The sequence below is a fragment of the Phyllostomus discolor genome, chromosome 6 (genome assembly GCF_004126475.2).
Source record: "Phyllostomus discolor isolate MPI-MPIP mPhyDis1 chromosome 6, mPhyDis1.pri.v3, whole genome shotgun sequence".
Classification (NCBI taxonomy): domain Eukaryota; kingdom Metazoa; phylum Chordata; class Mammalia; order Chiroptera; family Phyllostomidae; genus Phyllostomus; species Phyllostomus discolor.
In genome coordinates, this window is record NC_040908.2 from 68,419,937 (window position 1) to 68,433,445 (window position 13,509).

Below are 13,509 nucleotides of genomic sequence, written 5' to 3' on the forward strand. Positions count from 1 at the left end.
TGGAAATTTTAGAAGGAAAAACATCTGGAAGGACTCAGTAGCAGAATTGATATGACAGGAGAGACATATCAACAGAAATTATTCAATCTGAAGAACACAGAGAAACAAAGATTTAAAAAATGAGCAAGGTCCTTCCTTCTTCTTTCAGATGATCCCTTCAAAGCCCAGCTCAGTCATAATCTCCCTGGGAAGATTTCACCAGGCAGTTTCAGAAAAAGCAAAGGTATATGCTCACAAAGAATATTACATAGCCATTCATATATAATATGTAAAGAAAGGCAAATTTATTGATTACTGGTTACAGAGGCTGAGGGTGCAAACAGATCGACTGCAAGTGGGCCTGAGGTCCTTTCTGGGGTGATGGAAATTGCAAACACTGGGCTGTGGTGGTGGACAGCTCAGCCAGTTTTACTACACATTTCTAAATCGAAATAGGTGATTTTTATGGTGTCAAAATTCTATTTCCATAAGTCCGGTTTTTATGGCAGCCATTTATGGTTTGCTCCACGTGAATGCACATGATATTTTGCACACCATGGATGACAAGAGCCAGTGAGTACAGAAGCTTCAGTAAAGTAACAAACAGAAACAGATTCACAGAGACAGAGGACAGACTGACAGCTGTCAGAGGGGAAGGGGCTGGGAGCTGGGTGAGGAGAGTGAAGGGGTGAGGAAAATAATTCCTCATGGACAGACTGCAGTATGGTGATTACCAGAGGGAAAAGGGGTGGGGGAGGTAGGAGAGGGGTTGGGAGTGGGAAATGGTGACAGAAGGAGACTTGACTCGGGGTGGTCAACATACAATACAATATACAGATGATGTGTTATAGAATTGTACACCTGAAACATATTATTTTATTAACCAATGTCACCTCAATAAATTCAATTAAAAAGTAAACTAATGAGGAGACTTCCGGCAAGATGGAGGAATAGGTGGGCGCACCGTACCTCCTCGCACAACCAAGAACAGAATCACAATAATTTACAATAATGATTTGCAGTCATAATATCAGAACTGTCAGAGGATTTATCTGAATGGAAGTCGGACAGCCTAGAAGTTGAAGTAGACCTGTACATCCAGACTGGTAGGGGACGACGAGCCGAGCGGGCGCGGGGCTGGCGCGGGTCGCAGGCGCGCGTAGGTTGGGAGAAATTTGGCACAAAATCGGCGCAACAGCAATCCGGGACGCAAGAGCGCAGCGGTGCAGTGGTGATCCCTGAGTACGCAAGCAGCGGCTGGGGGAATCAGCGGGGCAGTGACTGGGGATCAGGGCAGAGCTCACGGCCCAGAAGCCCAGGGAAGTGTCTGACTCCAGGAGAACGGAAGGGTCGCCATTGATCCCTCCTGTCCCCGCTCCCGCCCCTGCCCCCCACATATAACGTCACAAGCTAGCGACTGGGGCGCCCAGCACTGGTGAACACCTAAGGTTCCACCCCCCACCGTAACCAGAGCAACCAGACTGGAGAAAAAATAAATAAATAAGTAAAATAATAGGAGAGACGGGGAAAGACGTAAGACATGTTTCCAGCAGAACAGATCAGACCCCCAGGACTCATCCTTTTGAGTGACCAAGAAATAGCCAATCTATCAGATGCACAGTTCAAAACACTGGTGATCAGGAAGCTCACGGAACTGGTGGATTTTGGATCCAAATTACATGAAAAAATGCAGATTACCATAAAAGGGATGCAGGAAGACACACGGAGAAGAGCCAGTTGTGAAAGGAAGGAATCTGAGTCTCAAAACAACACAGTGGACCAGAAGGAAGATACAATCAACCAAGCAGGAGAGCATGATAAAATAAGAATTCAAAAAATCGAAGAAAAGCTTAAGACCATCGAGGACACCTTTAAACGTTCCAACATCCGAATTATAGGGGTACCAGAAGGGGAAGACCAACAAGTGGAAAAGTTATTTGAACAAATAATAAAGGAGAACTTCCCCAAACTGGCAAAGGGAACAGTCTTCCAAGAAATCCAAGGAGCGCAGAGAGCCCCAAAGAAGTTGGACCCAAGAAGAAACACACCAAGGCACATCATAATTACATTAGCCAAGGTAAAAACGAAGGAGAGAATCCTAGAAGCAGCAAGAGATAAGGGGACAGTAACCTACAAAGGAGTTCCCATCAGACTATCAGCTGATTTCTCCAAAGAGACCTTACAGGCAAGAAGGGGCTGGAAAGAAATATTCCAAGTCATGAAAGACAAGGACCTACATCCCAGATTGCTCTATCCAGCAAAGCTCTCATTTAGAATGGAAGAGAAGATAAAGTGCTTTTCAGATAAGGTCAAATTAAAGGAGTTCATCATCACCAAGCCCTTACTTTATGAAATGCTAAAGGGACTTATCTAAGAAAAGAAGATAAAGAAAAGACATGTATAGTAAAAGGACAGCAAACTCACAAATATTAACAACCACACCTAAAGCAAAACCAAAAGAAACTAAGTAAACAACTAGAATAGGAACAGAACCACAGAAATAGAGGGCACAAGGGGGGGCTAGCAGTAGGGGTGGGAGGAGGAGAGAGGGGGAAAAGGTATAGAGAATAAGTAGTATAGAATGTAGGTTGAAAATAGATAGGGGGAGGGCAAGAATAGTACGGGAAATGTAGAAGCTAAAGAACTCATAAGTATTACATATGGACATGGACTAAAGGGGGGGAAGGTGGGTGGGAGAGGGGGCACAGGGTGGAGGGGAGTGAAGGGGGAAATGGGACAACTGTAATAGCATAATCAATAAAATATATTAAAAAAAAAAAGTAAACTAATGAAAGAAAGAAAGAAAGATAAACCAAACATGCCTTTTTCTTCAAATCACTACATTATAGAAACTGGGGGTTTTCCTTCCTAGATTTTTTTCCCTCTCTTGATCATTAAGTTATTAATTCTTGGGTTTCTCAAAGAAATTAGTCTTTCTTCCCAGACTGCCCAGCAGCATCATTCTTCAGCTCCTCCTCTTTGCAGACCGTCAAACGCCCCTCTCCTCCACAACACAAAGCCGACAGCAGGTATTTTCACACGTATTTTGATGTCATTTGCTTGCAGCGCTAAAGCTATGTCATAAATAAACTATTAAATGCATATTTTATGAGGTCATCTATAAGATTCCACTTAAGAAAGTCTCTAATTTATGAGGCAATTGACTACAAAAACTTAAAAAACTTCAGATGGTCTGAGCACAATTTGCTCTTGGGTCATTATTCAAGTTCAGGGCAGTTTGGATATAAGTGGGCTGGCTTCCATGGTGCCCTGATGTCCTGGGTTCTCTGGTAGCCTCTCTCAGTCAGACCTGTTTGGACATGCTTTCCAGGTTCATTAAAACAAGTGGTAGTATGGTTGATTTCCTGGGAGATGAAAACTGAGAGCCAGGTCCTCAGAAGTGAAGAAATAATGAATTAAGGAGTTAGAGTCTCTTGAAGGAATTGTTGGATATTATCAAATCTTCAGCCTATGTGGCCTATGCAGGGACAAAAATGCCAGATGAGCACTACCCTTTGGTTTATGATGTTCCCATTTAGCTGGCTTTTGCTTGGGTACCTCCCTTCTCAAGGAATTTCTTTTTTACTAATGCAGCCAGTAGGTCAGCATTACTGGTTTATGGTGAATGTTATCTGCTTGTTCCTGGGTGTCACCCAGAGGAGGGACCTAAGCATGCCTTCCCATGGGAGATGCAGAATGGCCTGAAGTCTGGAATGGCCTTGAAGGGAGGAGCCTGGACCAGGACACAGGAGAACCAGGGCTGAGTGCTTCCCAGCTGGCTGTGTGCCTTTGGGCAAACTTGTAATCTTCCTGAGCTTCAGTTTCTGCACCTGCAAAGTGAGGGGATGAAATGATCTCTAACCTCCTCTAGTTACACAGTTTTGTCCAGGAGAGTCTAGGCCTTTTAGGAGACTGTTCTGCGTGGTGTGGGCCCAGCTCCCATTCGAAGATGCACAGGACCCATGTCCATAGATAGGTTCTCCCATGGGGAATCAGGCCTGCAATGTGCCTCGGTTGTTTTGAGTCTTGCCCTTGCTAAAAAACTCCCTCACCCTGATTTGAGACAGCAAATATTTACTGCAAAGTAACTTCCTAAAATCCACGCTAAACCTTCCAAGGATGAATGTAACCATAACCAGTTCAACCACTTTTCCCTTTGCATTTGCAAATATCCTTCTTCTGTGATGTGATTAGCAGCGCTTTCTCCTTTGTCTCCTGTAAAAGGTAACCACCTAATGTGAACCTGTGCATAGTAAATGAGGACTATCATGTAATGTGCCCAATAAAGGCCATTCATGGCAAGAACTAAGGCTTTTGCTCCCCTTGAGAGAAAAGCCATGCTGTCCTTTTTTCTCCAACGGACTCAGTAGTCCATGTGAATGTCTCTTTTCATGCATAATGACTTGGACACTGCGGGCCAGTGTCTGCATCAGGGCCTCATTAGGACTTTTTGCACCACGGGAGAAACTGTCAGGTGACCTGTAAACAGGGACAGGAACATGAGAATGAATCCTTGTTTGCGGTTTTTACAATTTGAGGGAAATGTACCAGTCGGAACGATGAACATAAATAGCAGTCTCCCATTCTCAGACTCCAAAGAGATGCCCAAACCACTTTCCTACAGTCAGGTAAAAGCCACGTAGAGTTTTCCAGCAGATCCATGATAGAATTATTGATAGGATTTACAAGTGCAAGAGTCTGGAACATGACAAATTAAATAAATTGTTACTTAAAACCTTTACATAAAGGTAAACTTCCATAAAGGTTACCTTTACACAAGGTTAACCTCCAGGGCCACCTGCTCCACACCAGCAAGACTCACAGCAAGCATCAGCCACCAGGGCGGTGCAGTTGGCCACCGAGGTGCCACCTGGCCTCTCTGCCTCCGGACGGATAACAACACGTCATCTCAGAAAGATGTCACATCGCTTCCAGAAAGGCCTTTTCCCCCTTTAGAGTTAATCAACATGACAGGCAAGCCATTTATTAGAACCTATGCCTAGATACCTCTCAAAATTCTAAATGAGTATAATCACATAATTTATTTACCTAGCTCCGTTTTCTCTCTAGTATCCAAATTTTGACTTGATTCTCTCAATATCCTAGCCTGACACTATCTTGTGAGATTGCTTTCTACACTGCCATAGGTACAAATCTCTGTGAAGTTGCCTGAAATCATCAGAGAGCTCTCTTTTTCCCTATAGTTGTCACTCCCCAATTCATCTGATACAGGACGACCATACACTCTGCAAAGACCCCCCACTGGACAACAGTAGCGGGGGTCTTTGAATGGTAGCTCTGCAGATGCTTCCTGTTCATTTTTACACAATGAACATGCCACCTAAACATGCCTTCTACATGATTAAAAAGTACCTTTCTTCAAATTATTCATTTTCCTCTGAGTTTACCTGAAAGGGCTTTGCATACATAACTCACATTTACTGTTTTTTATTTACAACTGTTATTGCTATGGGCAACAATTCGTTTCTCATTCTCACAGCATGTAACTTTACAGAAGAAACCATTCATTGTGCACTCAGCAGCTCACTCAGGCTACAGTCAATTCAGCTCCACAGCAGATGTAGGGGAACCACGAAAAACAAACCTGTGTGGACAGCACTAATACAAGCGCTCGTTCCACAGAAATAGAACCCGGGTTTCCAGGATGGAAGGACATCGACCTGGGCAGTTAGACAAGCCGTCCCTTCAGCCATGATGTTGGCAGCACCTTTCCAGAAAAATGATATCTCACAGTTTTCGAAACTTGCCCAAGACCCTAAGACACTGTACAGCCCACCCAGAGACCATCCCAGCCCTGATGCTTTCCTCCCACACCTCACCCACCGCACAAGCCAACTACACGCCTGTCGCTGCATGTTAAAAAGAAATCCTTGGAGGACCAGAGTTGGAGGGGATGCGGAGTGAGGCCAGAAATGCCAGCACCAAGTCCGTAAGGCACGTGTCTCCAGGCTCCGGCGCCTTAGCCCAGCTGCGTGCCAGCGTCCATGAGGAGTCAGAGGGCCGAGCGGCTCCGTCGGGATGCTGCCCCGAGGTAATGCCATTTCGCCTTGTCCCCACATCCAGAGAATCCCAATTCCCTATTTTGCCAGATTCAATTACCAGGTGATGTGGAGCAGGATCCAAAATGGTGCCACCCTCCCTTCATTTCGTTATTTAATTTGCAAACCATGCTCTCCAGTTTGCTTTGGTGAAGGTAGTGAAGTTACTAAGTGTTTGAAGCTTTCAAATTTTCCATTTAAACAACACGTTTCCACATCAGGTACAGAATGCATTTCTAGAATTTACCTAGAATTAGTCTTTGGCTCAAAATCTTGTTATAAAACCACCACTAAATATTTTTTCCTGCCCCAAATCAGTGAACTGCTGTCACACAGCAGCTCCAACGTGCTTCTCTGTCCATGTCTTGTCCTTAAAGCTAACAAAGTCTGAGACTGTTGTAACCAAAATGATGTGCATAGTGTCTGTGGTTTTACTTTCCTCTCTCTAGGATGCCTAATTGTAAGGCCAGAACTTTAGCACACTGTCTCTGTTATTGACTCAACTTCCTTTAAGACCTTGGTGAGGAGGGCAGGCCCAGCCTGGAGCATTTTCTGACCTTCATTCTCTCTCCTCTTATTTAGATTTAGAGGGGTTTCCTCTACTCCCAGAGCATCTAGGGTCTGCAGCCCCTTTAAAAATGAGTTCTGGAGACAGATGAGAAAAAGACCTTACAGGAAAATATCAGTCAGGAGTGGCAATCTCCCACCCAGCCCCTCCAGGCTGTGGGGTGTTGACACATTATAAATGAGTTGGAAGGCTTTGGTGTGCTTTCCTTTCCAGAGCATTTACATTTTAACAGGAGGCAAACTGCTATGCCAAAGGAGTGAAGCTGTAAGTAGAAATTTCTGCCTCAGCCCTGCCCTTTTGAAGAGGGAGCTAAGTTTCCTTGCAAAACCTCTCAGAAGCACAGCAGGTTGACACTGAGGCTCACGGGGACATGAGGGATAAGGCATGTGAGTCCAAGGCTTGAGCGGGGAGCTGCGGGCAGGAGGGCAAGCCGAGAGAACTACCATCTCCCTTCAGAAGTCTCGGGTACTTGGCATTGTTTTAAGATCCAAAGGGGTGGAGGGGGATGCTTCTGTAGAGTTGTTTGCCCCTCCTTCTCTTCAGGAAATAATGTAACTTTAGAAAACACAGAAGGAGAAACATCCCAAATTTTGCGCAGTTTCTACTTCCCTCTGCAGGATGCTTCCAGAGCAGATCACCAGCTGGGTGAGCTGTACCTTGCTCTCATCTCAGTCCGCTGTTCCCTGTGCTGTGTGAACTGCCCCTTGGAAGCGCGGGACACAATGGCAGGGTGAAGGCCTGACCTAGAAAGCAGCTCTCTCCTCTCCAGCATGGCACCGCACTGGGCTGTGGAGTTCACCACTGAGAGCAAGATCTCCAGTGAAACACCCATCAGTAGTAACTCAAAGGGCTTTTGTGAAAGGATGAACTCTGTGTGTGTGTGGAACCAGCAGAAGACCTAATAAACATGCATTAGATGCTCAATGAAATGATTTCCCTAACTTGATGAGCAAACTTGTAACATCTCAGGGAATATTCTCTCCTTGCTCTTTCAGGGAAAAGTCAAACTGAAAAACTCCTGAAATGTTTTAAATATGTAAATCTGAATATTACCATAGTGCTGAGGTCTGTGCTCTGATGGTACTGATACAGTTACCCAACAGCTTGCTGCTACTCCAGAGACAAACGCAAGGCACACATCTGAGCCACTTTTGTGTCATTGCCTGGAGTGTGACCCACACTAGCTGTCTACTATAGCCGTGTATAAATAACTCACACAGACTATAGGTGAAGAATAAATGCTGGGCCTTTAAGAAAACTCTGTAAGAGATCTCTGAGCTGGTTACCCTGGTCCACTCACCTGCCCAAAAATCTATTCTCTGCCATGCCCTGCTCTATGCCCAGGAGGCCGACCCCCAAGGGTGGCACCACCCTATTTCCCTTCCTGGATGGCGTCTAGATGGGGTGGTCCAATGGGAGGCAGAAGGTCAGAGGGTCTGCAGGAGGAGGAAAGATGGGGGCTCTGGTTCTGCCCCCGTCCCGCCCTTTGTCTCTGGGGCACTACCTCCCCCGCTGTCCGACTGCTGCTCACAGGACTCCAGCAGCACTCTCTCCTTCTGCCCTTCAAGCCCAGGGAGGATGGCTCTTCCTGCGCTTGCCAGGCACTGGGGGCCTCAGATCCCCTGCTGACTGCCTCATACCTACCCCTACCTCTGGAAAAAGTCCCTTTGCTAATGTTTCTTCACTTGGACCAACTAAAAATGAGTCTGGTTCCTGCTTGGACTCTATGATCAGCCCTTCACACTCAGTTCATCCAGACAGGGAGGTGCGTGACCATCTTCGAACCTGTTCAGGGCAGAATTTGTGACTATGGAAAAGATAGACCTAGAGGCAGGAGAGGGCTGCGGTCCACCCAGCCAAGGTCCCCAGCAGAGAGGATTGCTGGGACTTCTGTCATGTCAGGGATCCCTGGAGCTGATGCCACCTTCCACTCAGGAACGTCAGATACCAGCCAGGTAACATTTTAGGGGATGTGCCGGGTTTGTGGGAGTTTTCCTTCCTTTCTTTTAATTTCCTTCAGTGACTGGTGCCCCTGAGCAGGTTTCTCCCCTTCAGCCCCCACTGACTGGGGCACAGTTGCGCAGGTGGCTTCCTCTCCGACCCATCAGGGCACCTCACGGTCCCTCTGAGATTTCAGCCCCACCGTGCCACACGTCCTGTCCTAGCACCACCCCTCAGGAGCCCATCGGTCCCGTTTCCAGATGTTAACTTATCGCTGAAGTACTGGCCTGAAGGTGCACGCGCCATTCTTCCTGTGACGGCGACATCACTGGACGTGTGTGCGGCATGGCCCAGGCCTGCGGTGTCCCCACCCTCACACCTGGGCTCACACGCCTCTGCAGCACAGCTCTCAGTCACTGTGGGTGAGTCTTCCCGCCAGACCCACGTGTCTGTGCCACAGACCAAGCTTTTTACCAGTGGAAGGAGAGAGGGTTAAGATGTGGTGCTCCTTCTCCCTTTGCCGAGAGAGCATTGGTAACTGTAAAAGGGTGGGTCATGATGCAACAATGACAACTGGTCCAATTCTTTTTTGGGAACAAAGATAATCACTCTACTTAGTTCTGACTTCATTTTATACAACTCCAAGAAACCTCTCTCTAAGTCTTCCCGACTAATGTTCTCCCGTACAGTGTAAAAGTCGCAGCCCAACACAGTGTTTTGAAATCCAAGGTCTGTCTCCCTTCCTCATTCTCTCAGTGTCCCGTCACAGTCTCACCCGCATCCTCCCTCATGTGTGTTTTCTCTTTTTCCTGGACTCTTCATCACGTACTGGAACACTCGTTCCCAGTTCCCAAAGGCCAGAGACTCGCACATCCTTGCCAGTCACAGCTCTGCAAGGTAAACACGTGCGCCCAGCTGTGTAAGGACATTTCCAAGGCCTCCTCCAGGGCTGCTCACAGCTGCTTACAGCTGAACAAGATTTCCTGCCTCCAAATTTCCCAAGGAGGTCGAATTTGTGGGTGCAGACTGCCCACTGGTCTTTCTGGGCCTAGATGCTGTGGGATTCGCCATGGAGAACAATCCTTATTTACGAAGGAAATGGCCAGGGCTCCCCACGTGGGAAGGTTAACTGTGATGCAGGTGCCTTCTGATTTCCACCTCTGAAAGCTCAGGATGGGCCCACAAGGTGAAACTGATATCTCGGCAACAAGAAGTGCTAGCAAGGAGTTGTTAGGGGAATTTAAAATTTCAGACTTATGATCCGTCCTTTCATTATGTGGTCACATTCAAAGAAACTTTGATCATCTTTTGCTACATAGAATCAATAAATCTAGGGGGTCTTAATGAGTGACAAAAGGTTTTATCCTCTTCAGTCTATAATCATTAATCAAACCCTTGGCCTTCGCTAAAAGGACTTAGCACGAGCCTCTGCTTGTATGCACGCCAGTGCAGGTGGTGTGCGTCTAGCACGCACGCTCCCCCCAGGACCTCGCAGGGCCTTGCAGGCTGGAGCGGTAGCCCACCCAGTATTCCCACGCTGGTTGAGACCCATTAGTGGGCCATGAAATCGATCCATGAGCATGACAAAACAGAATAAAATATCTCAGAATACATCACACATGGTAAGGAGTAGCATCATTTTAAGAAAATAATGAGCAACCTCTTCCAGGGCTGAGGGCCTTGCAAAGTATGGAAAAAGCTCTGAAGACAAGGTGCAGAGTACTCCCCCCATTCATCACCCACAGACAATTGTCCTGGGTGTGTGGACACTCCCCTGAATAGACAGTGGGGACGTTGGGCACCCCATGTGGGCACAAGGCAGTAAAGGGAGAGCCTCAGCCCCTGACCAATAAGAGGGCAGAGTAGACCCATCGATACCATTACACAAATGAAATTCCTCCTCTCACTCTGGTTCATGCTCAAGTTCTCACCATCTCTCTGGTTTCCTTCCCTGCGAAGATCTTGAAACAAAAATCTTCACTTCCTATATGTACTTCTTGACTTCTACCCACGCCTTCACCCATTGTAAACTGCCTTCTGCTCCCACACTTCCATGAAATTATTCTGGCTAAGATCACTAGTCATCTCCCTCTTGACAAACAAAACGGCTTTCAGACATCATTCTGTGTGATTTTCAACACTCCTCAGAAACCACCTCACTGATGGGAAGAGTGACAGTGGGTAATACAGGCTGAGTGCATACACTGTGGGGCGTTTAGTGCAGCACACTGTCCTAAGCATATCACAGGCATTGTCTCACAACCATTTTGTGGGCTTTTCTTTTTTAAAGACAAGGAAACTAGGCTTAGAGGGCCTGGCTGAGGTCACACAACCAGGAAGTGGCAGCACTGAAGCCTGCGTTCAGGTCTGTACCACTCCAGATCTTGGCTCTTGCATCACAGCCTGCCTCCCAGGCCACCTGCTCCTGCAACTTCCCTGCTCCCATGCCTCACTGTCCACTCTCTTCCTCTTTCAACACTGCAAATGACCTCCAGGTGTACCTACTTAACTTAGATTGCTCTCCTCTGCTCCAGCACGTGCTGTCTGCGGGCCTTTGTCACCTGGATGCCTCACGGCCATGTAAGAATCAAGAGGACCTAAAGGTATTTACCTTTCCCTGAAAATATATTTTTCCACTAATCACACTTCTTCCTCTTATCCATTTTTTCATTTATTAATTCAAATACTTATGAGTGCCTATCAGGTGCCATGGCATGGGAGTACCTAAAACACAGTGGACAAAGTCCCACCCTTCTACTAGGGGAGACAGATTGTGCACAAACATATACAGAATGTCCGATAGTTAAATGTGCTTTGAAGGAAACATAAATGTGCTCAGGGGTTAGAGAACAGCAGGGTGTGTAGATGGGCTGTCCAGGGACTACCTGTGTCCCCGAGAAGCAGAGGTGGTGTGGAGGTGGTTGACAGTGCTTCTGCCTCCCCAGTTGTTTGACACAGAAATCTGTGGGCATCCTCAACTTTGACCCGGCTCACCCCACACATGCACTTGCCACCAGTTCAAGTCTCTGCTCCCCACTCCCTCTGCACTGTTCCAGCTCTGCCCAAGGACTCGGCACCTCTCAGTGGAGTGCTGCTCCTGGCTGTGGTTTTTCCCCTCTGCATTGGCCTCGTCTTGCTGTCAGAATAATTCTTCTAAGACACAAATTTGTTAACGTCTTCCATTTGCTGAAATCCCTCTCTGGGTATTCATTTCCCACCTGTAAGAGTCCCTGGTCCTGGGAGAGAATTCCAAGTTCCTCACATTCTAGCACCATCTTCCCTTCCCCACCTTGTCTCCTGCCACGTCCCTGGTGAATGCGCCATGTTACCCCCACCTTCCTGCCTTTTCACAGACTGTTTCCTTCACTCAGAACATTTCTTACACCCCAACCCTTATGTTACCATCCCCTCCATGAAGCTTTTGCCAGCTTCCCTGCCAGAAGTGGTCACTTTTTTCCACTTGCCAGTTGTTCTACGGGTGTGCCTCTGTTGCCATATTTATGATACTCTTATGTGAGGATCTGAGTTTCATTCATTCAATAAATATTTGTGCATGCTAACTGTGTGCCAGACACCACTCTCAGTGCTATGAATACAGCTACAAATAAGGCCAGACAAGGTCTCAGCTCTCCTGGAGGTCACGTTCTATTCCAATATGGCTCCTCCAAGAGGCTGGGCCCGTGTCCTCAGCACAGTTAACCAGCCCCTGTTCTGCTGCTGATGTGCAGTGCCCCTTGGCAGGCCCAAGGAGAGAGATGGAGACGAACAAGACAAGTTATCCACTGCCTGAGACCAATTGTGCCAAGCACAATCTATGTTAGGGAGAGAACAAATATTTTTGGATGAAGAAATTATGGAAATTATATTCCCATGCTGTGGATAAGGGAAATAAAGAAGTAGAACAATAAAAGCATATGCCATAATCAATGAGTTTTTGATTCTCATAATTCCAGATAAATTCAGTATAATACAGTCCTTGTTCTGAATCAGAAGATGCTGCTTTTCACTCTATTAGCAACACTTCCCATTTTTAAATTTAATACAAGGTACAGATAAAGAATAAAGCTAACAAGTGCTGCTGTGGGGCAGTGGTGCCTCCACCTTTTAATAGAGGAAAAGTCCATCATTTAGGGCCTGGCTGGTCTGTCTTGCAGTTAAGAGTAAAGGTGAGACTTGGTCCATGTATTAGGTATTGGGTTGGCCAAGAAATCTGTTATACTTTTTTAAAAACATTTCTGTACAATAGCTCTAGTACTGCTTGGTTGTCTTTAACTTTATTTGAAACAATTTTGTTAGATTGTATTGTGACAGCTGTCATATCAGCGAGTATTTTAAAAAACTTATCAAAATTGGTGAGTTTTTGTGCAGCCATTTTAATACTGAAGATAGAAGAAAATAAGCAACACTTTCAGTGCATTATACTTTACTATTTTGAGAAATGTTAAAACTCAGCTGAAATGCAAAAAAGACTTGTGCAGTATATGGAGAAGGTGCTGCTACTGATCGAACGTGTCAAAAGTAGTTTGTGAAGTTTCTTGGTACTACTGATCTTTTGGCCAAATAATTCTTTGTTGTGGGGCTGTTTGATGCATCAAAAGATGTTTAGCAGAATCCTTGGCCTCTACCCACTAGAAGCAAATAGCAGAAGATACTGACATGTTCAACACATCCAAATCAATAAAGTTAATGGTGAAAATGAAAAATGTGTCTTTTATTTTACAGGAAAAAAATGTAACAGATTTTTGAACAACCTAATACTTCCAGTACCTGAAATAGTGTTTGGCACCTCATAGGGACTAATAAATATTTCAGTGAATAAATGAAAGGACAAACAGAGGAAGAGACACAACAAAAAAAGAGTACATTTTCAGGGACAAGCAGTCAATCCACTTTCGGTCTTCCTGATTCTTGGGTGCCCACAGGATGTGGTTGGGAGAGGCAGGTGGACAAACAGCCACACAT

General features: G+C 46.1%; 1 protein-coding gene across 3 annotated transcripts in view; it reads right to left on the bottom strand.

Annotated features, from left to right (window-relative positions):
* The window catches only part of VWA3B (von Willebrand factor A domain containing 3B), a 199,950-nt gene that overhangs the window by 18,505 nt on the left and 167,936 nt on the right, over nucleotides 1-13,509 (bottom strand). The window lies entirely within an intron of this gene.